This window comes from Salvelinus namaycush, chromosome 22, assembly GCF_016432855.1.
Source record: "Salvelinus namaycush isolate Seneca chromosome 22, SaNama_1.0, whole genome shotgun sequence".
In the NCBI taxonomy this organism is placed as follows: domain Eukaryota; kingdom Metazoa; phylum Chordata; class Actinopteri; order Salmoniformes; family Salmonidae; genus Salvelinus; species Salvelinus namaycush.
Window position 1 is genome coordinate 4,394,422 of NC_052328.1, and position 26,732 is coordinate 4,421,153.

The window sequence follows — 26,732 nt, forward strand, 5'->3', positions numbered from 1 at the left end:
CTGAGGCTGGTCACTCTAATGAACTTATCCTCTGCAGCAGAGGTAACTCTGGGTCCATTCCTGTGGCGGTCCTCATGAGAGCCAGTTTCATCATAGTGCTTGATGGTTTTTGCAACTGCACTTGAAGAAACCTTCAAAGTTCTTGAAATGTTCCCCAATGACTGACCTTCATGTCTTAAAGTAATGATGGACTGTCGTTTCTCTTTGCTTATTTGAGCTGTTCTCGCCATAATATGGACTTGTTCTTTTACCAAATAGGGCTACACAGGTCTGTCCTGGGCTTAGTGCTTGAGATGTGGGGCAGCAATTTTCTCCACAGATTCCTGATGGAAGGCAGCCCGACTACTCGTTCCTCTAGAAAATACAGAAATAATGTGAGATTAGTAAAAGTAGTGCAAATCATGTTGGAGGTCAATTAAATAATCAAAATGTGTTTATGCTTTACATACCAACTGTTGTCATCAAATCCTTGTAGCCACATTGCTGCTTTTGTCACAAGGGATGGCAACAGATTTGTGTTTGTGTCCTGGGTGGCGTCCTGGTAATACTATTGCATTAGCTAGCTCTCTTTTTGATGGGAGGAATCAGACCATTCTTCTTGTATGACTGGAGGAGGAGAGTCAGGCGTGTTCTGCTGATGCTGAAAGACAAATTCCAGATACTAATGTTACACACAATTCATACATGTAAGTTGATGTTAGTTAGCAAGCCAGCCATCTAACCAGCAAGCTTTAACTTGGGGTATTTTGTTTAGATATGTAACGTTAGCTAGCTAGCTAGCTAAAAATGATCTAAAATCCCAATCCATAGAGTAACGTTATTACGCCAGCCGTCGAACTCCAGCTGGCTAGCTAACAGCAAGCTTTAACTAGCAATACAAACCAATTTTCATAGCTAGCTAAAGTCAACCAAACAGGTTCACTGTTAGCTAGCAAGCCAGCCATCTAACCTCCGCTAAGGTTAGCTAGCTAACAGCAACCTTTAACTTGGGGTATTTTGTTTAGACATGTAACGTTAACAATAGCTAGATAGCAAAAAAATATACTAAAATCCCAATCCATAGAGAAACGTTAGCAAGTCAGCCATCAAACTCCAGCTGGCTAGCTAACAGCAAGCTTTAACTAGCAATACAAACCGATTGTCATAGCTAGCTAAAGTTAACCAAACAGGTTCAATGTTAGATTCTTACCCGTATACATGGATGAAAGTTTCACTGCAGACTGATTCATTTTCAGAGTCAGAGAGACTCAGCATCATCCTTCAGAAAGTAGTCCATCACAACAAACTCAAACCTTCTTCTATGAGGTTTAACGGCAGTTGGCATCCAATTTGTTGCATTACCGCCACCTACTAGACTGGAGTAAAACTCCCTTGTACTTTGCTTGAAAAATAAAAATGTACTAAATAAATACCCCACCATCTAACACTACACTCACTAATTTCAAAATTATATAAAATAAGATTAACACCACCCTACTCCTGTCACGTGTGCTTCCTCTCCGGCCTCTAGGTCACCAGGCTGCTCGTTAGGGCGCACACCTGTCACCATCGTTAGGCGCATAATGACATTCACCTGGTCTCCATCACCTCCTTGATTACCTGCCCTTTATATGTCACTCCCTTTGGTTGCTTCCCCAGTCGTCATTGTTCCTGTTCTATGTCGGTGCGCTGTTCGTGGTTCTTGTGTTGCTCTTTTATTTAATAAACGTATTCACTCCCTGAACATGCTTCCCGACTTTCAGCGTACATCGTTACAACTCCACTAATTAAATGTATTTATCCCTACCTCATGCCATCATCCTGAAAGGATGGGACGTCACCTCTTAACACACCCTGTAACTCTTCTAATGTCAAGTCTCGCACACCCAAATACCTCTCTGCAGCTGCCACCACAACCTCTATTTTCTGTGACTTCCGTTCCATCCCTGCAGGACTGTTGATAACCATTGCTATAAGTGCTAAAAATCTCACTGAAACTTATATCCCTTTTTTGTCTATCCCTCTTTACTGGTATATCTCTGCTACTCTCACCACTCCTCGCCCTTAACTTCTCTGGGATATGTGGGACGGTAGCGTCCCACTTGGCCAAAAGCCAGAAAAAATGTAGCGTGCCAAATTCAAATATATTACTATAAAAATCAATCTTTCATGAAATCACACATGAAAGACACCAAATTAAAGCTACACATGTTGTGAATCCAGCCAACATGTCAGATTTCAAAAATCACTAACCTTTGATGATCTTCATCAGATGACACTCATAGGACATCATGTTACACAATACATTTATGTTTTGTTCGATAATGTGCATATTTATATCCACAAATCTCGGTTTACATTGGCGCCATGTTCAGAAATGCCTCCAAAATATCCGGAGAAATTACAGAGAGCAACGTCAAATAACAGAAATACTCATCATAAACTTTGATGAACGATACATGTTTTACATATAATTAAAGATACAGTGATCCCTCGCCACTTCGCGGTTCACTTATCGCGGATTCGCTATTTCGCGGATTTTCATAATGCATTTTTTTTTTTTTTTTGGTGCATTGTGCTCTGCATTCTGATTCGCTAAAAACTCACTCCCGCTTCTTGTATCAAAACATGCTACGAATTGTGCTATCATTTTGTCGTCTCGTGCAGTTATGTGTACGTACATAAAACAGCTTGGCAAATTTACATTAAGTTGGCCAAATTATCTTGTAATTTCGAACATCTCCTAAACCCATAATGTCGACGAAACGGCCTACACGTGAGTCACTGTATTTGTATACATGTAATAGTTGCTAATTGTAAAAAAAAAAAAAGTTTTCTATTTCGCGGATTTCACTTATCGCGGGTCATTTTCGGAACGTAACCCCCGCGATAAACGAGGGATTACTGTACACTTGTTTTTAATGCAACCGCTGTGTCAGATTTCAAAAAAACTTTACGTAAAAAGCACACCATGCAATAATCTGAGACGGCGCTCAGATAAAAACAACATTTCTCCGCCATGTTGGAGTCAACAGAAATACAAAATTACATCATAAATATTCCCTTACCTTTGATCATCTTCATCATAATGCACTCCCAGGAATCCTAGTTCCACAATAAATCGTTGTTTTGTTCGATAATGTCCATTACTTATGTCTAAGTAGCTACTTTTGCTAGCATGTTTAGTGCACAAGTCCAAACGCTCGCGCAGGTGCAGGCAAACTCGGACGAAAACTTCAAAAAGTTATTTAACAGGTTGAATAAACTGGTCAAACTAAGTAGAGAATCAATCTTCAGGATGTTGTTATCATATATATCAAATAACGTTCCAACCGGAGCATTCCTTCATGTCTGTAGAAGTTATGGAACGCAAGGCGATATCATGAGGAAAGCACATGACCAGGAACTGGCATTCTGCCAGACCAATGACTGAAACACCTCGCATCTGGCCCCACATCACACTAGAGGCTTCATTCCACGTTCTACAGACTGTTGACATCTAGTGGAAGGCGTAGGAAGTGCAAACAGATCCATATCTTACAGGGAATTGAATCGGCGATGAGTTGAACATTGACCAGTCTCAGAATTCTCACTTCCTGTTTTTTCTCAGGTTTTTGCCTGCCATATGAGTTCTATTATACTCACAGACATCATTCAAACAGTTTTAGAAACTTCAGAGTGTTTTATATCCAATAGTAATAATAATATGCATATATTAGCATCTGGGACAGAGTAGGAGGCAGTTCACTATGGGCACGCAATTCATCCAAAAGTGAAAATGCTGCCCCCTATCATAAAGAAGTTAACCCATCTTCCTCTTCTTTCTTCACTGCCTCAGCATATGACAACTTCTGCATTACTCTAACCCTGGAAACCTCAACCTGCCTCTCTCGCACGGAAACCTCAACCTGCCTCTCTCCTACAATTAACACATTCCATTACTTTCCCCAATACTACACATTCCTTTGTCTCATGCCCTTCTGCACACTTCTCACACCTTGCATCCTCCCTCCTAAACACTGCTGCCACATGCCCATAAGCTTAACACCTGTAACACCGTAATGTATTCGGCACATACGCTTGTACAGGATAACATATATCCTAACTTCACTTTTTCTGGCAAAGACTCAACTTCAAAACTCAACAGAACAGGCAATGACTCTTCTGTTCCCCCATTCTCACCACCCTGTCTGCATCACATCAAACGATGAGCATCACATACACCGGGAATCTTTCCCCTCAGCTGGTCAACATTTACATTTACTGCTACCCCAGTTATCATTCATTTCATTTCTGCCCTTTCTTGAGTGAAACAATTCACTTTTCCTGCCCCGTTTTACTCCGAGCGCATTCTCCCTCTGACCAACAGAAACACAAACAATTATCACTAGACCACTTTTGGTTACCCTCACCGATTCCCCATTACTCAACTCTTTTTTTTCACCTACCATGCAACCACAAATGGATCAGTCAAAAGGCAAGAGTCCACTTTTTCCATAAACTTCACTCCTACTGTCATCTTTTTCCATATCTTCGGGTGCGTACCTCGTCTCCAATAACTTCACTGCACGTATCACCTCCGATACTTCACCCTCACTCACTTCCATTTCTCCTCCTGTCTTTAGCTCCCTCTGCTTACACAGTCTACCATTCTTCTTTAACAAACCATCTTCCACCATTTTAATCAGACTCAAGCTCACCCTCTTCTTCCCTCTCGCTCTTAGACCTCCTCTCCCTCTCTTTTTCCCTCCATTCCTTCTCCGTTTTCCACGTGTACGTCTCCTTATGATAATACTGCACTACTCCTGACAAACATCTTGTTTTTGCTTTCTCTAGGGACTCCATTTCCACCGAGGTGTCCGCCTTCCGCACACAAACTCATCTCTTGGCATGTCCAGCCCACTCATTATTTCAGCCAATTATGGCTAGCGAGAAGGTTGCTTACTTTTTCTTTGGCTAAACCAACTAGGCTCGTAATTTAATTATTTTATTTTTATTTACAGATGGAATACAAGTTTGATATTAAGGCACATGAAAGTTCACATGTTCGAGAAGGCATTTCTGCCAAAAAAAACGCGTTTTTATAAAAAAAATATTTTTTACGTTTAAATGAATCTCCTGTGATGTCGTGACTTGCGGAATATGCCTAGTTTCCTGAATCGGGTCACATATTATTTAGCATAAAGGATGTACTGAATTAAATGTAAGAACAATGTATTTACAATGGATATACGTTCAATACAATTACATATTTCACAGGATATATTAACATTTCAGTTATTACACTCTTGTTAAAGAAAAGTATCGTGGCTACAATGTTTCTACATAGGAGCAAGCAACTTAATGTAAAGTGAAACACATCATGGATTACTCATGCAATTACTATGTAGTTACTATGTTGCAACGATGGCAGACACCCAATACAGTACTTGTAGTTGAGGGAATCCATTTCAATCTAGGATTCCAATCTTTTTTGTGTGGTTGATTGTAATCCAGTTTATTCAGAGACCTTACATATGCTCTCCAGCAGTCACTCAGAATGGTGCCTTCCGTCCGGTACCGTTGCCCCACCTTTGGTTAACGACCCCTACCTGCCTTGACCTGTCTATTGCCTGCCCATGTTGGATTCGTAAACCATTGTTATTTCGACGTTGTCTGCATCTGGGTTTTACCTTCATACCTAATAGAAATATCCTAAAAGCTGGATTATTAATAATACCCTTTTACATTCAGTTTGTATATGAGCAAAAATTTCCTCAGAGTGAATATAGGTAAACAAAGCTGGTTGCTTTTTCAGAGTCAAAATTGCTCATAATCCTGTGTTGGTCAACAACTGTATGAATCACAATGCAACTCTCACCTTTCTCAGGCTTTTCGTCATTCTGCTCAGGGTCATTGAGCTCCGTGCAATGCCATCCTCTATAACAGTGGTTCCCAAACTTTTTATAATCCCGTACCCCTTCAAACATTCAACCTCCAGCTGCGTACCACCTCTAGCACCAGTGTCAGCGCACTCTCAAATGTTGCTTTTTTCCATCATTGTAAGCCTGATACAATACATTTATTAAACATAAAGAGTGTGAGTTTGTGTCACAACCTGGCTTGTGGGAAGTGACAAAGAGCTGTTATAGGACCAGGGCACAAATAATAATCAATGTTGCTCTTTATTTAACCATCTTACATATAAAAGTTTTTTTCATTGAATATAGTGAATAACTCACAGGTTAATGAGAAGGGTGTGCTTGAAAGGATGTACATAACTCTGCAATGTTGGGTTTGTATTGGAGAGAGTCTCAGTCTTACATCATTTTCCACACACAGTCTGTGCCTGTATTTAGTTTTCATGCTAGTGAGGGCCGAGAATCCACCCTCACATAGGTACGTGGTTGCAAAGGGCATCAGTGTCTTAACAGCTCGATTTGCCAAGGCAGGATACTCTGAGCGCAGCCCAATTCAGAAATCTGGCTTCTGCATTATTTCAATTTTCACAAAACCTCTTGTTGCAATTTCAATGAGGCTCTCTTGTTCAGATATTGGTAAGTGGACTGGAGGAAGGGCATGAAAGGGAAAGTATATCCAGTTTGTCATCCGTTTCAGGAAAGTACCTGAGTATTTGCGCACCCAACTCAATCAGCTGCTTCGCTATATCACGTTTGACATTGTCCGTAATCTTGAGTTCATTTGCACACAAATCATACAATGATGGAAAGACCAGTGTGTTGTCCTTTTTAACCGGTATTATAGTGCACCTGTTTATTATACTCTCTCCTGCACTTGACTTTGCCTCCCATATACACGCCTTACAGCAGCTGTCATACCGCTCAGGAAGGAGAAGCGTTATGTCTCCTAGAGATGAACGTACTTTGGTGCGAAAAGTGCAAATCAATCTCAGAACAACAGCAAAGGACCTTGTGAAGATGCTGGAGGAAACAGGTACAAACTTATCTATATCCACAGTAAAACAGTTCCTATATCGACATAACCTGAAAGGCCGCTCAGCAAGGAAGAAGCCACTGCTCCAAAACCACCATAAAAAAGCCAGACCACGGTGTGCAACTGCACATGGGGACAAAGATCATAATGACCATAATGACCATTGTTATGTTTGGAGGGAAAAGGGGGAGGATTGCAAGCCGAAGATAACTATCCCAACCGTGAAGCACGGGGGTGGCAGCATCATGTTGAACTCAATCCTATAGAAAATGTGTGGGCAGAGCTGAAAAAGCATGTGCGAGTAAGGAGGCCTACAAACCTGACTCAGTTACAACAGCTCTGTCAGGAGGAATGGGCCAAAATTCATCCAACTTATTGTGGGAGCTTGTGGAAGGCTACCTGAAACGTTTGACCCAAGTTAAAGACTGTTCACAGCTGGAGGAAGCTGAAGGGAATGCAATCTGGGTCATATCCCTTTATATAGTGGATACGCTTTCAATTGAAAAACACCCATTTCAAAATAATGGCACCTCCTGGATGGATTTTCCTCAGGTTTTCGCCTGCCATATCAGTTCTGTTATACCCACAGACATTATTTTAACAGTTCTGGAAACTTTTGAGTGTTTTCTATCCAAATCTACCAATTATATGCATATCCTAGCTTCTGGGCCTGATTTACTTTGGGCACGCTTCTCATCCGGAGGTGACAATACTGCCCCCTTTCCCAAACAGGTTTAAATAAAGGTTAAAAAAAATGTTTTTTTTTAAAACACTAACTAAAGGATTCCAAAGTACTGTACAGGGTGGCTACTATTGTTGTAACATAGTACAGTTGTTCGTCCTTTAAAAGGTGCAGCATACTGCGACGCAGCTTGCATGGTGCTGCAGAATTCTATGGCACGTGAACCACTGGTATTGAATGCTAGTTAGTGCTAGTTTGACCACCAGAGGGCATCTTTGAGAACCATTTGATAGCCTTCAATAGTGACAAGCAGGTAAGTGGGAGACGGGGAGGAAGGAGTAGGCTGTCCTTGTAAATAAGAATTTGTTCTTAACTGATTTCATTTGTGTTTGTAACGTCCTGACCAGAGTTCTTATGTGTTTTGCTTGTTTAGTGTTGGTCAGGACGTGAGCTGGGTGGGAATTCTATGTTGTGTGTCTAGTTCGTCTGTTTCTATGTTCAGCCTGATATGGTTCTCAATCAGAGACAGCTGTCAATCGTTGTCCCTGATTGAGAATCATATATAGGTGGCTTGTTTTGTGTTGGGGATTGTGGGTGGTTGTTTCCTGTCTTTGTGTTTTGTCTGCACCAGCAAGGACTGTGACGGTTAGTGTGTTTTGTCAGTTTGTATAGTGTTTTTGTTTTGTCTATTAAATTCATTATGTCTAATTACCACGCTGCACATTGGTCCTCTGATCCTTCTCGCCTCTCCTCGTCTGAGGAGGAGGACGAAGTAGACTGCCGTTACAGTGTTATTTCATAGTTGAGATGTCTTCACTATTATTCTACAATGTAGAAAATAGTAATAATAAAGAAAAACCCTCGAATGAGTAGGTGTGTCCAAACTTTTGACTGGTACTTGCTTAATTAATTTGATTAATATTATGGTGTTTATATTCCAAGAAAATCAAAAAACCCTCTGGGTTTCCATTAGAATGGAACGGAAAATATGGCGTTCTACAATGTGATGGTCGGGAGTACAGTACTGGGCTATTTAGCTAAAGCATCCCTGTGTTGTGTGGGCACATGGGAGACCAGGGTTCAATTCCCCAACGGGGAAGAAGAAGTAGGCTGTCCTTGTAAATAAGAATTTGTTCTTAACTGACTTGCCTAGTTAAATAAAGGTTAAACTAAGGGCATAACATTTCTACACCCTAATTTTCTAATTCTAGTATAACCAATACCCAAACAGAGATTCAGTGAAAATAAAACTCTCATTGATTTATCAAGACCAGACCCCATACTTCTCTCAGAGCAGCGCGAAACGGTGCTAAAATATTTGTAGGCTATTTCTTAAAATCCTATTGATTCTAACGTCAATATGCTCTTTAAATAAATAAGACCTACACCACTTTTAACAGCACATTTCTCAACACTAGTGAGACCCATGTCGCCTACGGTAAGCCTACAGCATATCGAAAAATATGCATATGCTACAGAATATCGCTGAAGCTGGAGACTTATATTTCCCCCACTAACTTGAAACATCAGCTATCTGAGCAGCGAACCAATCGCTGCAGCTGTACATAGCCCATCTGTAAATAGCCCATCCAATCTACCAACCTCATCCCCAAATTGTTTTTATTTGCTTTTCTGCTCTTTTGCACACCAGTATTTCTACTTGCACATCATCATCTGCACATCTATCACTCAAGTGTTAATTTGCTAAATTGTAATTACTTGCTACTATGGCCTATTTATTGCCATACCTCCTCACGCCATTTGCACACACTGTATATCGACTTTCTTTTTTTTCTATTGTGTTATTGACTGTACGCTTGTTTATTCCATGTGTAACTCTGTGTTGTTGTTTGTGTCGCACTGCTTTGCTTTATCTTGGACAGGTCGCAGTTGTAAATGAGAACTTGTTCTCAACTAGCCTGCCTGGTTAAATAAATGAAAATGAAAATGAAAATCGATAAGTATTTTTATCATTATTTTATTACATTGTTTTAGTTTTAACGTGTAGACTGGCACTAAGAACAGAATAGCGGGAACGTTTCCCTAGTCAGTGCCATTATTAGGGCAATGCCCCTTAAAGTGTTGCCAGTGTGTCCGAGTGGGCGAATATTATTTATTATTATTTATTAATTTAGAATTATATAAAAGCCCCTTAGGTATTCTCACAGATATATTATTAACCCTGATTTTCACAAGCGTAGCAGGCTTGCAATTCTGCAAACAACGTTTCTAAGATGGGCTATTAGCAGGACAATATATGTTGGTCATGAATCCCGAGTGGCCCACAATGCGATTGCTTGCAGTTCTCCAGTTTTATCCACTGAGATAGCGGAGGGTGCACAAGGTTCAAGGCACGAGGGCAGGGGGCACAGGATGGGCCGGGCCGCAGCGCACAGAAGACAGACCTAGCCTATGGGGAAGGGAGGAGGAGGAAGGGGGAGGGGGTATCTGGAGCATCAGCATTTGTGGGTTCAATTACAGGCTCAAAATAAGTAGAAACAAAAAACTTTCTTCTGAAACTCGTCAGTCCATTCGTGTTCTGAGAAGGCTATTCCATGTGATAAATAGCGAAGATACTGAAGATCTCGTACAACGCTGTGTACTACTCCCTTCACAGAACAGCGCAAACTGGCTCTAGCCAGAATAGAAAGAGGAGTGGGAGGCCCCGGTGCACAACTGAGCAAGAGGACGACAGATTTGCCGTTCTCACAAATGCTGATGCTCCAGATACTCAACTAGTCTGAAGAAGGCCAGTTTTATTGCTTCTTTAATCAGGACAACAGTTATCAGCTGTGCTAACATAATTGCAAAAGGGTTTTCTAATGATCAGCCTTTGAAAATTATAAACTTGGATTAGCTAACACAACGTGTTGTTGGAACACAGGAGTGATGCTTGCTGATAATGGGCCTCTGTACGCCTATGTAGATATTCCATCAAATCTGCCGTTCCCAGCTACAATAGTCATTTACAACATTAACAATGTCTACACTGCATTTCTGATCAATTTTATGTTATTTTAATGGACAAGAAATGTGCTTTTCTTTCAAAAACAAGGACATTTCTATGTGACCCCAAACTTTTGAATGGTAGTGTAAGTGTTTTGATTTAGAATTCACCATTACCATGCACCTGTCTCGAAACAGTGGAAAAAATACATGTCATCTATGCACTTAAATAGCGAATGGAGGATGCTTTACCTGTGGTTCATTTTCATGCCAGCCAGGTAGGCTATACTCCTGTTGTAAAGATAAGCTATAGATATAGTAGGCCTAGCCTATAGAAAGCTGATTGGATCCTCCTCTTATTAATAGAGCCCATCACTCTCTTTTCTCATGCAATTGCGTAGCCTATAGAAATGTTGCACAATATAAGCTCATGTGCTCTAATGAAGTGTTTGATTAGATTTTCAATTACATTTGCATTGATGTCAGAGAGACAGAGTGCTGAGTACCAGACAGTTGGCAAGTTTGGTAGGCTACTAATGTCCATCATCAGCATTAGAGATGCCTAATTTCCATGATTGAACAGTCACGTGGAATATGATTGACTTCATGATAGATGGCCACTGGTGTGGAATTAATACGGTCACCGCAATAGCCCTAGTCATGGGTGGGTATCTCTCACATTCATTTGAAAGGCATGCTGGGGAAATATGCAAATAAGGATTTTCAACCTACAATATTAAACAACAGGAAATGGAGTCTTTCCTAGTTTATGTGGGATTCAATGACATTATAAAGGGCAGCTCAGAATAGCTGAATATGGATTTTAAAGATCTGATTGGGTCACTACTTGACACCAATAAATGCCCCATAATATCGGGCCCTCTGCCCTCCCTAAAACATGGCATTGAACAGTTCAGCAGACTTTTAGCTCTCCATAACTGGCTACGAGACTATTGCAGGTCTGTGGGTGTAACATTTATTGACAATTTTGATACCTTCTGGAAACAAAGCTCGTTTTATAAGGAGGATGGGATCCACCCAAATAATTTGGGTTCCTGGATCCTTTCACAGCATTATAAGGCTGCGTTGAGACAATGACTTTTCAATGACCCAAGCCCAGCTCATTTAATCCCTACCATTGTGTCGCTGAGTTGTCATAATGCTTCAGCAAATGTACATTATCCCAGGGGTGTTGGAAGACACAATGTAAGTAACCTAATTGATGTCCCTCTTACTGCCCTGCATGCCTCTCCTGATCCCACAGATATTGTATGCAGTAATGTGCCCATGTGCCTCTGAACCAGAGTCATACTGTTAGCACTGAGGTGATGTGCTCTAGTAAGAGGTCCACTGTGTGCAGCTCACCCTGCACTAACATAAATAACATGTTTACCTCTGCTAAGCTTCCCAGTAAAGCAATAAAAACAATCAAGAATCCCATAAAAGTGCTAAAAATAGCCCACGTTAATACATGAAATCAATAAATTGCTAATAACAGATGGAGTTCATATTCTGACCATCTCTGAAACTCACTTAGATAATTTAATGATAGATTGATGGCAATACATGGTTATAAGATCTACAGAAAATACAGAAATGCGAAAGGTGGCGATGTGGCTGTTTATATTCAGAACCATATTCCTGTAAAGCTTAGAGAGGATCTCATGTTAAATACTGTTGAAGTAATATGGCTACAGGTTCATCTGCCTCACCTAAAGCTCATTCTGGTGGGAAGCTGCTATAGACCACCAAGTGCTAACAGTCATTATCTGGATAAAATGCTTGATAATGTGTGTGATATCAACAGAGAGGTATATTTTCTGGGTGATTAAAATATTGACTGGCTTTCATCAGGCTGCCCACTCAAGAGAAAGCTTCAAACTGTAACTAGTGCCTGCAACCTGGTTCAGGTTATCAGTCAACCTACCAGGGTAGTTACAAACAGCACATGAATGAAATCATCAACATGTATTAATCACATCTTTACTAATGAAGCAGAAATGTATTTAAAGCAGTATCCAAATCCATCAGATGTAGTGATCACAATATAGTAGCGATATCTGGGAAAACAAAAACCAAACCTAATATGGTTTGGTTTTTTGTTTAAGAGGTCATAAAATAAGTTTTGTAGTGATTTCTATGTTGTTGATGTAAAGAATATTTGTTGGTCCGTGGTGTGTAATGAAGAGCAACCAGACGCTGCACTTGACACATTTATGAAATTGCTTATCCCAGTCGGTAATAAGCATGCACCCACTAAGAAAATGACTGTAAAAACTGTTAAATCCCCATGGATTGATGAGGAATTGAAAAATTGTATGGTTGAGACGGATGAGGCAAAATTAATGGCAAATAGGTCTGGCTGCACAAACGATTAGCAAACATACTGCAAATTAAGAAATCATGTGACTAAACTGAATAAAAAGAACACTTTGAAATAAAGATAAATGACATAAAGAATGATAGTAAAAAGCTTTGGAGCACCTTAAATGACATGTTGGGCAAAAAGGCAATCTCAGCTCCGTCACTCATTGAATCAAATGGCTCATTCATCACAAAACCGACTGATATTGCCAACAACTTTAACAATTTTGTCCTTGACAAGATCAGAAAACTTAGGCCAGCAACAAATATGCCAGCAACAAATGCTGACACTACACATCCGAGTATATCTGACCAAATTATGAAAGACAGGCATTGTAATTTTGAATTCTGTAAAGTGAGTGTGGAAGAGGTGAATTTTTTTTTTTTTTCTGTCAACAATGACAAGCCACTGGGGTCTGACAACTTGGATGGAAAATTACTGAGGATAATAGTGGACGATATTGGCAGTCCTATTTGCCATATCTTCAATTTAAGCCTACTAGAAAGTGTGTGCCCTCAGGCCTGGAGGGAAGCAAAGGTCATTCCAATACCTAAGAATAGTAAAGCCGACCAATCAGCCTGTTGCCAACCCTTAGTAAAATTTGGGAAAAAATTATGTTTGACCAGATAAAGGTAAAAGTTTTGACAAAATACTTTCAGCACGCTTATAGGGAAGGACATTTAACTTTTTAAGGCTAGAGAGCAGTATTCGGAAGTTTGGATGACTGAGGTGCCCAAAGTAAACTGCCTGTTACTCAGGATATGCATATGCATGGTAGTATTGGATATAAAACACTCTAAAGTTTCATAGGGGGCAGCATTCGGAATTTTGGATGAAAAGCGTGCCCAAATTAAACTGCCTGCTACTCATGCCCAGAAGCTGAGATGTGCATATTATTAGTAGATGTGGATAGAAAACACTCTGAAGTTTCTAAAACAGTTTGAATCATGTCTGTGACTATAACAGAACTTATTTGGCAGGCGAAACCCCGAGGAGAAACCATTCAGATAGTTTTTTTTTAGGTCACTCTCTTTTCAATGAGATTTCATTGGGAATCCAGATTTCTAATGGACCTTCTTGCAGTTCCTATCGCTTCCACTGGATGTTAACAGTCTTTAGAAATTGGTTGAGGTTTTTTACTTTGAGAAATGAAGAAGTAACACTGTTCAGAATGAGGGTAGATGGAAGTGTACTCTTTGTTAGAGGCGAGTGACCTGAAAATTAGCTACACTTTGTTTTCCTCCGGTATTGAACACAGTATATCCCGTCTTAAATTTTAGCAATTATTTACGTTAACCTCTCTTGGGTATTTTTTATTTATTTTATTTTATTTAACCTTTATTTAACCAGGAAGGGCTCATTGAGATTTAAAATCTCTTTTTCAAGAGCGTCCTGGCCAAGATAGGCAGCACCAAGTCATTACAAAAATTACAGACAGACAACATGAAAAACTACAAGTAATCTAGTAAAAACCATTGAATTCACAAGAGTATAACAATATCAAAAACAGCAAATTAAAAACATTGACAGGCCAGGGAATCAGCCTCAAAATCCTTCATCAGTGATTTAAAAACACCAATCGGGACAAGTTCTTCCAGTTTAAAATTATTTTGTAAGGTGTTCCAAGACGATGGCGCAGAGTACATAAAAGACCTTTTACCAAATTCAGTTCGGACATTTGGAACAGTTAGCAGGATAAAGTCTAGCGAACGAAGAGAGTACCCATCACATTTCTGAACAATAAAAATGCCCAAATAAAAAGGTAGTAAACCCAAAATGGCTTTGTAAATAAAAGTATACCAGTGACTGAGCCTACGAGTGACTAGAGAAGGCCAGCCAACCCTGGTATATAAAGTGCAGTGGTGCGTAAGGGTTTTGCAGTTTAAAATAAATCTCAAAGTGCCATGGTAAAGAGTGTCAATTGATCTCAAACACTGAGCGGAAGCATTCATATATAAAATATCCCCATAGTCTAGTAAAGGCATGTCACACCCTGGCCTCTGTTATATTGATTTTCTTTATTAGTTTAGTTAGGTCAGGGTGTGACATGGGATGTTTGTGTGTTTTTTCTAGTTTAGGGTGTGTGTATTGTTTAGGGGGTTGTGTATGGGGTTGTGTTCAGTAGAGAGGTCTAGGAAAGTCTATGGTTGCCTGGTTTGGTTCTCAATCAGAGACAGCTGTTTATTGTTGTCTCTGATTGGGAGCCATATTTAAGGCAGCCATAGACTTTAGGTGATTGTGGGAAATTGTCTATGTTCTATGTTGCATGTGTGCACTTAGTTCGGTTTAGCTTCACGATCGTTTGTTTTGTTCGTTTATTAAAAGAAGATGTCTTTTTTCCACGCTGCGCCTTGGTCCACTCATTCGTCTCATAACGATCGTGACAAGGCATAAATGTAGCTGATACTAGCCTCCTTCTGGCTTCAAAAGAAAAACAGGCCTTATTCCTAAAATAAAATCCCAATTTCAGCTTCAATTTTTTTGTAAGTTGTTGAATATGCAATTTAAAAGAGAGGCTGTCATCAATTAGAATTCCAAGATATTTATATGAGGTTACAACCTCAATCTCCTTGCCCTGACAGGTAGTAATAGGTGATAGGTTCAGAGGTCTATTTCTTGCATTAGAAAACACCATTAGTTTAGTTTTGTCAGTATTGAGGATAAGCTTCAATTGACACAAGGTATGTTGAACAGTATAAAAAGCAGTTTGCAAGTTCTGGAAAGCTTTTGTAAGAGATGAGGCACAACAGTAAATAACAGTATCATCAGCATAAAAATTAAGTTGTGCATTTTGGACATTTTTGTCTAAATCATTTATATAAATAGTGAATAAGAGAGGACCAAGTACAGAGCCTTGGGGCACACCATTCAGGACAGACAATTTAACAGACATAAGCCCATCAAATTGAGTGCACTGAGTTCTATCAGACAGATAGTTAGCAAACCATGCAACTGCATGCTCCGAAAGACCTACACTCAACAATCTCTGCCTTAGTATAGCATGATCAACTGTATCAAAAGCCTTAGAGAGATCAATAAAAAGTGAGACACAGTGCTGTTTTTTGTCAAGGGCTTCAGTGATATCATTTAAAACCTTCATGGCTGCTGTAATTGTGCTATGCTTCTTCCTGAAGCCCGATTGGTACATTGATAAAATATAGTTAGTAAATAAAAACTCTTTTAGCTGTTCACTTACAAGGGTTTCAAGTATTTTCACCAGGGGTGACAGCTTTGAGATTGGCCTATAATTATTTAAAAGAGTTGGATCTCCCCCTTTTAAAAGTGGTAGGACAAAAGCTGATTTCCAGATCTTTGGAATTTCATTACATTCCAGGGTTAGATTGAACAGATATGTAAGTGGTTCAGCTATGAAATCAGCTGCCAGATTTAAAAAGCAGGGATCCAAAAGATCAGGACCTGCAGGCTTTCTTTGATCTAAGGATTTCAGGGCTTTATGTACCACCTGCACTGAGAATGGCAGAAAGCTAAAAGTTTGACCAGCTCTCACTGGTTCATCCACACAGGGTTGTACAGAGACAGAGGACACTGGTTCATCCACACAGGGTTGTACAGAGACAGAGGACACTGAATCAAACAGCCTACCAGATGATACAAAGTGCTCATTGAAACAATTCAGCATTTCAGTTTTGTCATATATAGCAACAGAGTCCTTCAAAACACATGACGGTAATTCATTAACATTACTGTTACCAGACATAGACTTAATAGCATTCCAAAACTTTCTAGGGTCATTCAGGTTATCAGTGGTAACAGACATAAAATATTCAGACTTGGCCTTCCTGAGAAGAAAAGAACACTTGTTTCTTAACTGCCTAAAAATAAGCCAATCAGCATCAGAACAAGATTTCCTTGCTTTAGCCCAGGCTAGATTACGGTTGTGAATAATACAAGACAGCTCAGAAGAAAACCATGGATTATCCCGCCCTTTAACCCTGAACCTGCGGAATGGGGCATGTTTGTTTACTATTTGGAAAAAACCATCATGAAAGAATATCCAGGCAGTTTCCACATCAGGGATAAGCTCAATCTTGCTCCAGTCAAAATAAAACAAATCATGAAAGAAAGCCTGCTCATTAAAACACTTCAAATTTCTCTTACGAATAAAACGTGGATTTGTCTTTGGAACCTTAGTATTTCTAACAGCAACAACAGCACAATGGTCACTTAAATCATTACAAAAAACACCAACCGCAGAATATTTATGTGGAACATTTGTCAATATCAAATCAATCAGGGTAGATTTATCTGGGCATTTAAGATTTGGGCGAGTGGGTGAATTAATCAACTGGGTAAGATTCATAGAATTACAAAACATTTTTAAATCATCAGACACCGGCTTTAACCAACACCAGTTGAGATCACCAATCAAGATCATTTCACTGTAAAGAAGTTTAGACATAAGGTGCGTCAAAGAAGAAAATGCATCACTGAGAGCAGAGGGGGGTCTATAACAGCCAATCACAGTTATAGAGAGGCCCTTTGAAACCTCAATATTCAAAGCAAGAAATTCCAACTGTTTACAAAGAGTTTCAGACTTTGCCACACTTACATGGAATTTAGATTTTACATATATAGCCACACCCCCACCTTTCTTAACCCGATCAGTGCGATAAACATTGTAACCACTTATACAAATATCCTTATCAAAAATAGACTTGCTGAGCCAAGTTTCAGAAAACACAATTACATCAGCATCAGTTGATTTAGCCCAAATCCTAACCCCATCAATTTTTGACAACAGGCTGCGTACATTTAAATGAAAAATACCAAAACCAGATCTTGATTTAAAATCAGAGGGGGTTTGGAGACATTGCATATCAGGGCCAGGGTTAGGTTGCACGTTACCTGATATCAACAACAGAAGAATAACTAGGCACCTCTGTTTAATAACCTTGCACGGCTTCTCTTTTTTAAGAGACCTACTGCAAGCGAATTCTACAAGTGAGTTTCCAGACAATACAAAACAGTCATTTAAAACCATTAGACTTTGGTAGTGACACATTCGTACTGTTCACATCATGCCACAAATGCATCGGCACTTGGACGAGTGGACCGAGTGAAAAAGAGCGAGTTCCTGCAAACAAAATGTCTAATGGACGCGAGAGTACATTGTCAGATGTACTCACCCTGCGACAATGTTCGTTTTCTCCAGAGTTCAGTAAAGTCAGTGCACAAAGCAATACCACGTAAATTGTCATTTTCTCTGACAAAAAAAACAAGAGGCCAGTGAAGGTAAGTGGAGAGAGGGACAGCGTGTATGTGAGTCAATGTGAGTGTTTGCGCGTGTGAGTAGATTGGGTGTTGAGGGCGATAGAGAGAACGGGTTGAGCTGCCACTGACAGCCAGGCGAAGAGCAAAAAGGAGCAGCTTGGACAAGACACTCCGCGGACGAAGGAGGAACTCAGGCCAGCCAGAGATAGGGTTACTTTGGTAAACTTCAAGTAATGAAGTGTCGAGTTGAGGAGGACCCGTGATCTTTACACCAGCAAAAATAAAATAGTTTGCACTACACAACAACGAAGTTACACAACCATAAATAAATAGATTATTAGTAGGTTAAAATGTACTAGTCACAAAGAAACGACTTGACATGCTGCCATCTTGGATTTTGTGTTTAGGGTTGTGAGACGTTAGCGTCCCACCTCTTCAACAGCCAGTGAAACTGCTGGGCACCAAATTCAACAAAATACAGAAATACTCATTATAAAAATTCAGAAAACAAAACATATTTTACATAGGTTTAAAGATGAACTTCTTGTGAATCCAACCACGGTGTCAGATTTTAAAAATGCTTTACGGCGAAAGCATACCTTACGATTATTTGAGAACATAGCCCACTAGACAAATCATTACAAACAGTAACCAGCCAAGTAGAACAGTTACACAAGTCAGAAATAGAGATAAAATGAATCCCTTACCTTTGATGATCTTCACATGGTTGCACTCAGCAGACATTCATTTACTCAATAAATGTTCCTTTTGTTCGATAAAGTCTCTTTATATCCAAAAACCTCAATTTTGTTCGCTTGTTTTCTTCAGTAATCCACAAGCTCAAACGCAGTCAAAACAGGAAGACAAAAAAAATCCAAATTGTATCCGTAAAGTTCATAGAAACATGTCAAACGATGTTTATATTCAAACCTCAGGTTGTTTTTAGCCTAAATAATTGATAATATTTCAACCAGACAATAACGTCGTCAATTTAAAAAGTAAACAAGAAAGGCACTCTCTCGGTCTCGCGCATGAAAAAGCTCTGTGACACTTTAGGGTCCACTCATTCAGACTGCTCTTACTTCCTCATTTTTCAGGATACAAGCCTGATACAATTTCTAAAGACTGTTGACATCTAGTGGAAGGCATAGAAACTGCAATTTGAGTCCTAAGTCAATGGATACTGTAATGGCATTGAATAGAAAATTACAAAACCAAAAGAAAAACTACTTCCTGAATGGATTTTTCTCAGGTTTTCGCCTACCAAATCAGCTCTGTAATACTCACAGACACTATTTTAACAGTTTTGGAAACTTTAGAGTGTTTTCTATCCAAATCTACCAGTTATATGCATATCATATCTTCTGGGCCCGAGAAGCAGGCAGTTTAATTTGGGCATGCATTTCATCCAAAATTCCGAATGCTGCCCCCTACCCTAGAGAAGTTAAGAAATACCTAAAGTTGTGTTACAAAAGTAGTTTGAAATGTTTGGACAAAGCTTACAGGTAACTTTTGTAGTCATGTTGCGCGAGTTGGAACTGGTGTTTTTCTGGATCAAACGCGCCAAATAAATGGACATTTTGGATATATATCGATGGAATTAATCGGGAAAAAATGACCATTTGTGATGATTATGGGACATATTGGAGTGCCACCAGAAGAAGCTCGACAAAGGTAAGGCATGAATTATATTTTTATTTCTGCGTTTTGTGTCGCTCCTGGAGGGTTGAAATATGATGGTCTGTGGTTGCTATCCTCAGATAATAGCATCGTTTGCTTTCGCCGTAAAGCTTTTTTGAAATCTGACAGGTTGGCTGGATTCACAACAAGTGTAGCTTTAATTTGGTATATTGAATGTGTGATTTCATGAAAGTTAAATTTTTATAGTAATTTATTTGAATTTGGCGCTCTGCATTTTCACTGGATGTTGGCCAGTTGGGACGCTAGCGTCCCACATATCCCAGAGAGGTTCATATTTTCAAGCTTTACTAACGACATGACTCAACATATACTGTACACGTCAGCTACTACAGCGACTGAAATGACTGCAACACTTAAGAGCTACAGTTAGTTTCAGAATGGATGGCAAGGAATAAGTTAGTCGGAAATATTTCAAAAACTAAAAGCATTGTATTTGAGACAAATAATTCACTAAACCCTAAACCTCAACTAAATCTTGTAATTAATAAAGTGGAAATTGAGCAAATTGAGAAAATTGAACTGTCATGTTCAAAACATATGCAACAATAGCTAAGATGGAGAGAGGTCTGTCCATAATAAAGCGCTACTCTGCCTTCTTAAACCTCTACAGGATTGGTGTGTCCCCCCGTGGGACGGTTGAGCTAACGTAGGCTAATGTGATTAGCATGAGGTTGTAAGTAACCATTTTTTCCCCCAGGATATAGACATATTTGATATGGGCTGAAAGCTTAAATTCTTGTTAATCTAACTGCATTGTCCAATTTACAGTAGCTATTACAGTGAAAGAATACCATGCTATTGTTTGAGGAGAGTGCACAAGTATGGACTTGAAAATGTATTAATAAACCAATTGGGCACATTTGGGCAGTCTTGATACATCATTTTGAACAGATATGCAATGGTTCATTAGATCAGTCTAAAACTTTGCACATACATTGCTTCCATCTAGTAGCCAAACTCTAAATTGCGCCTGGGCTGGAATAATACATTTTGGCCTTTCTCTTACATTTCATTTCATTGTTTGTATTATCTTTTACCAGATCTAATGTGTTATATTATCCTACATTAATTTCACATTTCCACAAACTTCAAAGTGTTTCCTTTCAAATGGTATCAAGAATATGCATATCCTTGCTTCAGGTCCTGAGCTTCAGGCAGTTAGATTTGGGGGTCATTTTAGGCAAAAATTTTAAAAACGGGTTAGATCCTTAAGAAGGTACAGGACTACCAACAAGGCAGGTCCTACAGGCCCTAGTTTTTGTCACACCTGGACTACTGTTCAGTCGTGTGGTCCGGTGCCACAAAGAGGGATTTAGGAAAAATGCAATTGGCTCAGAACAGAGAGCTAACAGTAATAATATGCATGTCTGTGTGAGCTGTCTGTTTGACCTAGTGGCACACAGCTTGGAAACCCATGCCTACCCCACAAAACATGCTACCAGAGGTCTCTTCACAGTCCCCAAGTCCATAACAGACTATGGGCGACGCACAGTCCTACATAGAGCCATGCCTACATGGAACTCTCATTCACATCAAGTAACTCATGCAAGCAGTAAAATTATATTTAAAAAACAGATAAAAATACACCTTATGGAACAGCGGGGACTGTGAAGCAACACAAACATAGGCACAGACACATGCATACACACACAAGATAACATATGCACTATAAACACACGTACAAGTGGGTTTTGTGTTATAGATATGTGGAAGTAGAGTAGGTGCCTGAGGGCACACAAATAATGTGTTGTGAAATCTATTTTGAATGTATTGTAATGTTTTTGAAGTTGTATAACTAACTTAACTTTGCTGGACCCCAGGAAGAGTAGCTGCTTCCTTGGCAGCACCAAATAGGGGTCCATAATAAATACTGTTACACTATGTGTTTTTCCCTAACACTAAAACATGTTAACAGCATCAACTATAATAAAGTATTAATTTAAGTCAGAATATGCAACCCCCATGATATAGAGACCAACCCTCTAGGGATGTTAGTTTGTGAACACTTTGAAAAGTGTAATTTTAACACAATTTTGATGGGACACACTTTTGAAGAGAGTGTGGGTGTTAAAATTCCTTGTGGTTGTCTTACCTAGCTAACTTAAGTTGAATGCACTGATTGTAAGTCGTTCTGAATAAGAATGTCTGCTAAATCAGCCATTCTCACCCCCAGGTCTGTGAGCCAATGTGGTCCATGGAGCAATGCCTGCCTGTCTGTGTCATTTCCCTCATGAAAAAGTCCAACTGATTGCACTGTATTCTTCTCACTTCACTTCACCCTTGTGTGGTGTTCATGTTTTTTTTATTCACCCAATGTTCGCGGGTCTGATGGACCTACAACATTATTGGGTTTTTAAAACAATACAGCCGTAACAATTTGTGGCAAAATACTTAATACTTAGATGTTGACTTATATCATTTACAAGCAATATAGAAAGCATACATGTTTAAATATTTGTGATCTGCTAGATCACATGTATCAATAAAAGCGCAATTCGTTTCTTTAAAAATAAAATTTGATTTTTGTTTACAAAAAAACGAATAGCGCAATTATAATCAAGACATGGGTGGAATAAATCATGTTTATCTTGAACAAATATAAATGAGACAAGGTTTTCATCACTATTGATGTTTATTGTTTTGAACTGAACAAATTGGAAGGACACATTTTACATACAGTATTTTATGGAAATGATAAATGAGCCCAATTGAACACAAATTAAGGCCGGTCTACACACCACATGAGGGATAGAGTTTTACTGTGTGTGTGTGTGTTGCAAATGTATTTTTGCACTTGATGCATATGTACTTTGTCTTCCTGTCCTTGGGCCCACACAAATCGCAACACTTCTTCTTGTTGCTACCGGCTGCAATCTAGAATGATGAAAACACTTAGTTCAGGAATTTTACTAACATCTCATTCACATATATAGTTACAGCGGGCCAAGGTAGGAGAGTCAGACACACACACATGCAACAACATCACTCACACATACTTCCGGTATTGGAGTTGTTGCTTCTGTGGGTTGGGAGGATGGGGCACCAGCATCCTCCTCCTGAACCTCCTCACGATGGCTGCAGAAGCTGGGCTCCTTGGGATATGTTGGCTCCTCTGGATTTAAGGTATTACCAATGCCTTGCCCAGCTCCTCGAGAAAGAGCCATCTCCTCTTGAGCTTCCCTCTGTTCCATTCTGGGTTCAACGCCATCCAGATGACAAACCCGTGGTACGCCGAGATGTCCAAGATATGTTAAAGAAAATCACAAGCGGCCACCGCGTGTTCTTCTTTTGCAGCTGTAGCCAGTCATCAGCTTGTCTAAATTGTCCACCCCTTCTTTTGTGACATTGTAATCCATTATGATTTCTCTTTTTTTGTTGTTCCTGGCCACAGATTCTCCCATCCATATTTCTCCTCCTGCAGGCTGCTGATGAGCTGGTTGATGACGGACTGGTCCTGGGGCTGGCTCCCTGACGGGTTGGTCCTGGGGCTGGCTGAATGTCAATCTCATCCTCTTCTTCCAACTCACTGTCAGATTTCGACCTGACAAAGACATGATTCTCATATTCGGAAAATTCTTCATCTTCCAAAGTGGAAGACGCTCCTTCCACACTAGCTTCTCTCTCTGCAAATACTATTTTAAGGCCCTCTGAGCAGAGATTATTTTTGCCACACTGATTGATTGTGGTAAGGAGCCACAGATGCAAAACACTTTTCCACACTTTATTACCCTTGGTAATATAAATGTGTAGGGGGGTCCACTTAATGACAATGTTTTATTTTACATGTTCTTCACAGTAAAGGAGCCAAGGCCAATGTGTCTCAGGTTGAAAAAAGTATTCATTGTATCATTTTTCTTTTAGTAAACATTGAAAATGGGTCCCACAGACCCGAACACCACATAAGGGTTAATGCGCCTCTTGGTTCATAGAACCACGGTTACGTGAGTAGCCACCGATAGCCGCTATTAGCGGTTGTGACAAACAGATCGGCTTCTTTTTTCTTCTTACTCTCAAGCCGCGCAGGACACCTCATAAGGGATTTTAACAAAATTGCATTTCTGTCACGTTCCTGACCTGTTTTCCTTTGTCATGTATTTGTTTTAGTTGGTCAGGGCGTGAGTTGGGTGGGTTGGTCTAGGTTTGATTTTCTATGTTGGGATTTTGTGTTCGGCCTGGTATGATTCTCAATCAGAGACAGCTGTGAATCGTTGTCCCTGATTGAGAATCATACAAAGGCAGCCAGGGTTTCACTTGTGTTTTGTGGGTGTTTGTTCCTGTGTCAGTGTTTGGGCCACACAGGACTGTTTCAGGTTAGTCACGGTTGTTGGTTGTTGTATTTTGTAGTGTTTGTTGTTTTCCCATTAAAACATGAATACTTACCAATCCGCATCTTGGTCCGATCCATGCTCCTCCTCGTCTGAGGAGGAGAACGACTACAACAGCCGTTACAATTTCAAACCAATGCAGATCTTCTTTTCTACACACAAATTATTACCTGATGTTTTCCTGAACTTCCCAATCAGGGCCGTAATTATAATATATATTGGGGGGGACACATCCCCCCAATATTCAAATATGCTCAAAATGTCCCCCCAATATATTGATATAAAAATATATAAATAAATAAAACATTTGCTATGCTACGACAGGCAACCACGCACCGCTGTCCGAAATAATCGCTAGAAAATGTCATTATCATAAATAAATTTAACAAATTGGCATTATTATTACTACCGGTCCTAGTATTACGGTTTACTGTAGTTCTGCATGTGGTTTGTCCAAGTGGTGTTGCCGTACCCCAGCATAAGCTGTTGCTTGACTACTGTGGGTAGGTACAATCAATGTCAAGCACTGTACTGTCTCTCTATTTCAAAACTTTCAAATGTATTAAAAAGTGGAAAACTAGAATGTAATATGACTGTCGATTGTGATAGTTTTAATGTCAATGTCAGTACGTCAATACGTAATTTTGCGCTGGAACTGTAATTGTGGAAATAAATAATATTTTGCTATAAAGTGTCAGTAATTACATATAACAATGCATAGATTTCTGTGAATATGATTATGGTTATGGTTGAACTTTATTCATCTCTGATCTCTGCCAGTACATACAATGAAAGAAGAAAAGGTAAAAAATGTAAAACAGAGCAATGTAATACAATACAATACACTATTAGACATTATTGTAAAAAAAAAAAATTATAATAAAAAGTTCATCCCATGTGTTAGTGATTTTTATTTTATTTTAGAATGGCAGGAAATTCGTTTTCAAATGTATACATTTTTCTGGGGGAGCCTCAGACCTCCCGGCAGATTCGGTCCCCCCCAATGTTGACTCCATGGCTACGGCCTTGTTCCCAATACCTTTCTGATGCATTTCAGGCACTAAACCATACGTTTTTCAGATATACATTTTGCCAACCTGATTTTACAAATCTCTGTGTTATTACTGTTTAGAGATAATGGCAGTAGAAAGTACAAATTCAAAAGTTTCAATTCTTTTTTGCTTCTTATACCTCGAGGTGTACTAACATAGAGAAAAAAATAGCTTGCTAGTCCATGAGTTTCTGTACCTTATCACAATCACACCATGAGTGGTTAATCATGAAACATACACCACCGCCCTTCTTCCCGGGGGATTCTTTATTCCTGTCTGAGCGATGTACTGAAAACCCAGCTGGCTGTATGGATGGGGACAGTATATCCGGAGAGAGCCATGATTTCTTGAAACCGGATATGTTTCAGTAACCGTTTGTCTCTCTGGAAGGAGATATTCGCCCTGAGCTCGTTGACTCTGTTGTTCAGAGACAGAACATTAGCAAGTAATATACTTCAAAGTGGTGGATGGTGTGCCTGCCTCCTGAGCTGGACTCGAAGTCCACTCCGAATACCTCTGCTCCGCCGGTGGCGTCTTGGAGCAGCCTCTGGGATTTTTTTTTTTTTAATACTGCAAAGTTGCTTAGGAGCTTGAAGCAGAGCTGCTATGTCTGTTGGCGCCATCTCTTGATACTCTGTTCTTGACATGTGTGCTCTAACCAACAGCTTGCAGATACAGTGCTGGTAGCCTATGTGAGCTGGAAAGTCTACATGATGAGAATATTATGGATAAGAGCATTTGTCAAACGGCATTAATTCATCGATCATCATGTCACCAGAATAAGACTTATCATCATTTATTTAATTTGTAGCCTTTTAAACTGCATGGTTTCCCGAGTCATAGTGGGAGGACCACACACAATATCTTACCATGACACCAAGTTTACTTTGATATGATGGTTATTAAATCTATACTTGCACATTTAATCATTTCCACAGCCATTTCTCGCATAATTTATTTTACCGACATGAAAAGGTCACACCATGTCAAACTAAGCTGTCTCCGTTCACTCGCTTCATTAATTCACCCGATCACTTCTCATTGCACTTCTTTCAGTTTTCACGTGCAACAACTGCAGTTTAGACACTGACCACAACTACTGAATTACAACTACTGACCACTACTGACCACAAAACTACTGAACGACACAACTAATGACCACAACTTCTCCATTACTACTGCAGACACTGCTATAACTTTTTCTTAAAACCATACATACTTTAAAGGATGCTAGCAAATACACCACATTTTCTCCAGGAAATGTACTTTTCAGTAATCACTGTTAGCCTAAAGAGTAAATTTAGGCCTTTAGAAAAAGGAGAAGAGCAAAGGGAGGAGAACGGGAAAAACCGCTGGTTGACTTGGAACACACAAGATGAACTGACACAGAGAGACAGGAAACACAGGGATATATACTAGGGAAAACAAGCAACACCTGGAGGGGGTGGAGACAATAACAAGGACAGGTGAAACAGATCAGGGTGTGACACCAACAAGTTAGACAAAACAGAAACTCA

At 39.7% G+C, this 26,732-nt stretch overlaps 1 protein-coding gene and 1 long non-coding RNA gene across 2 annotated transcripts in view; one reads left to right on the forward strand and one right to left on the reverse strand.

The window, feature by feature from the left end:
- Window positions 1-26,732, forward strand: part of plpp4 (phospholipid phosphatase 4) — a gene marked incomplete at its 5' end in the record, with an annotated part of 108,319 nt that overhangs the window by 32,980 nt on the left and 48,607 nt on the right. The window lies entirely within an intron of this gene.
- Window positions 172-1,239, reverse strand: LOC120017885. Its single transcript, XR_005472156.1, has 3 exons — window positions 1,190-1,239; window positions 450-640; window positions 172-354 (listed from the first exon to the last, which is right to left on the reverse strand). It is a non-coding gene; the product is annotated as an uncharacterized LOC120017885 (long non-coding RNA).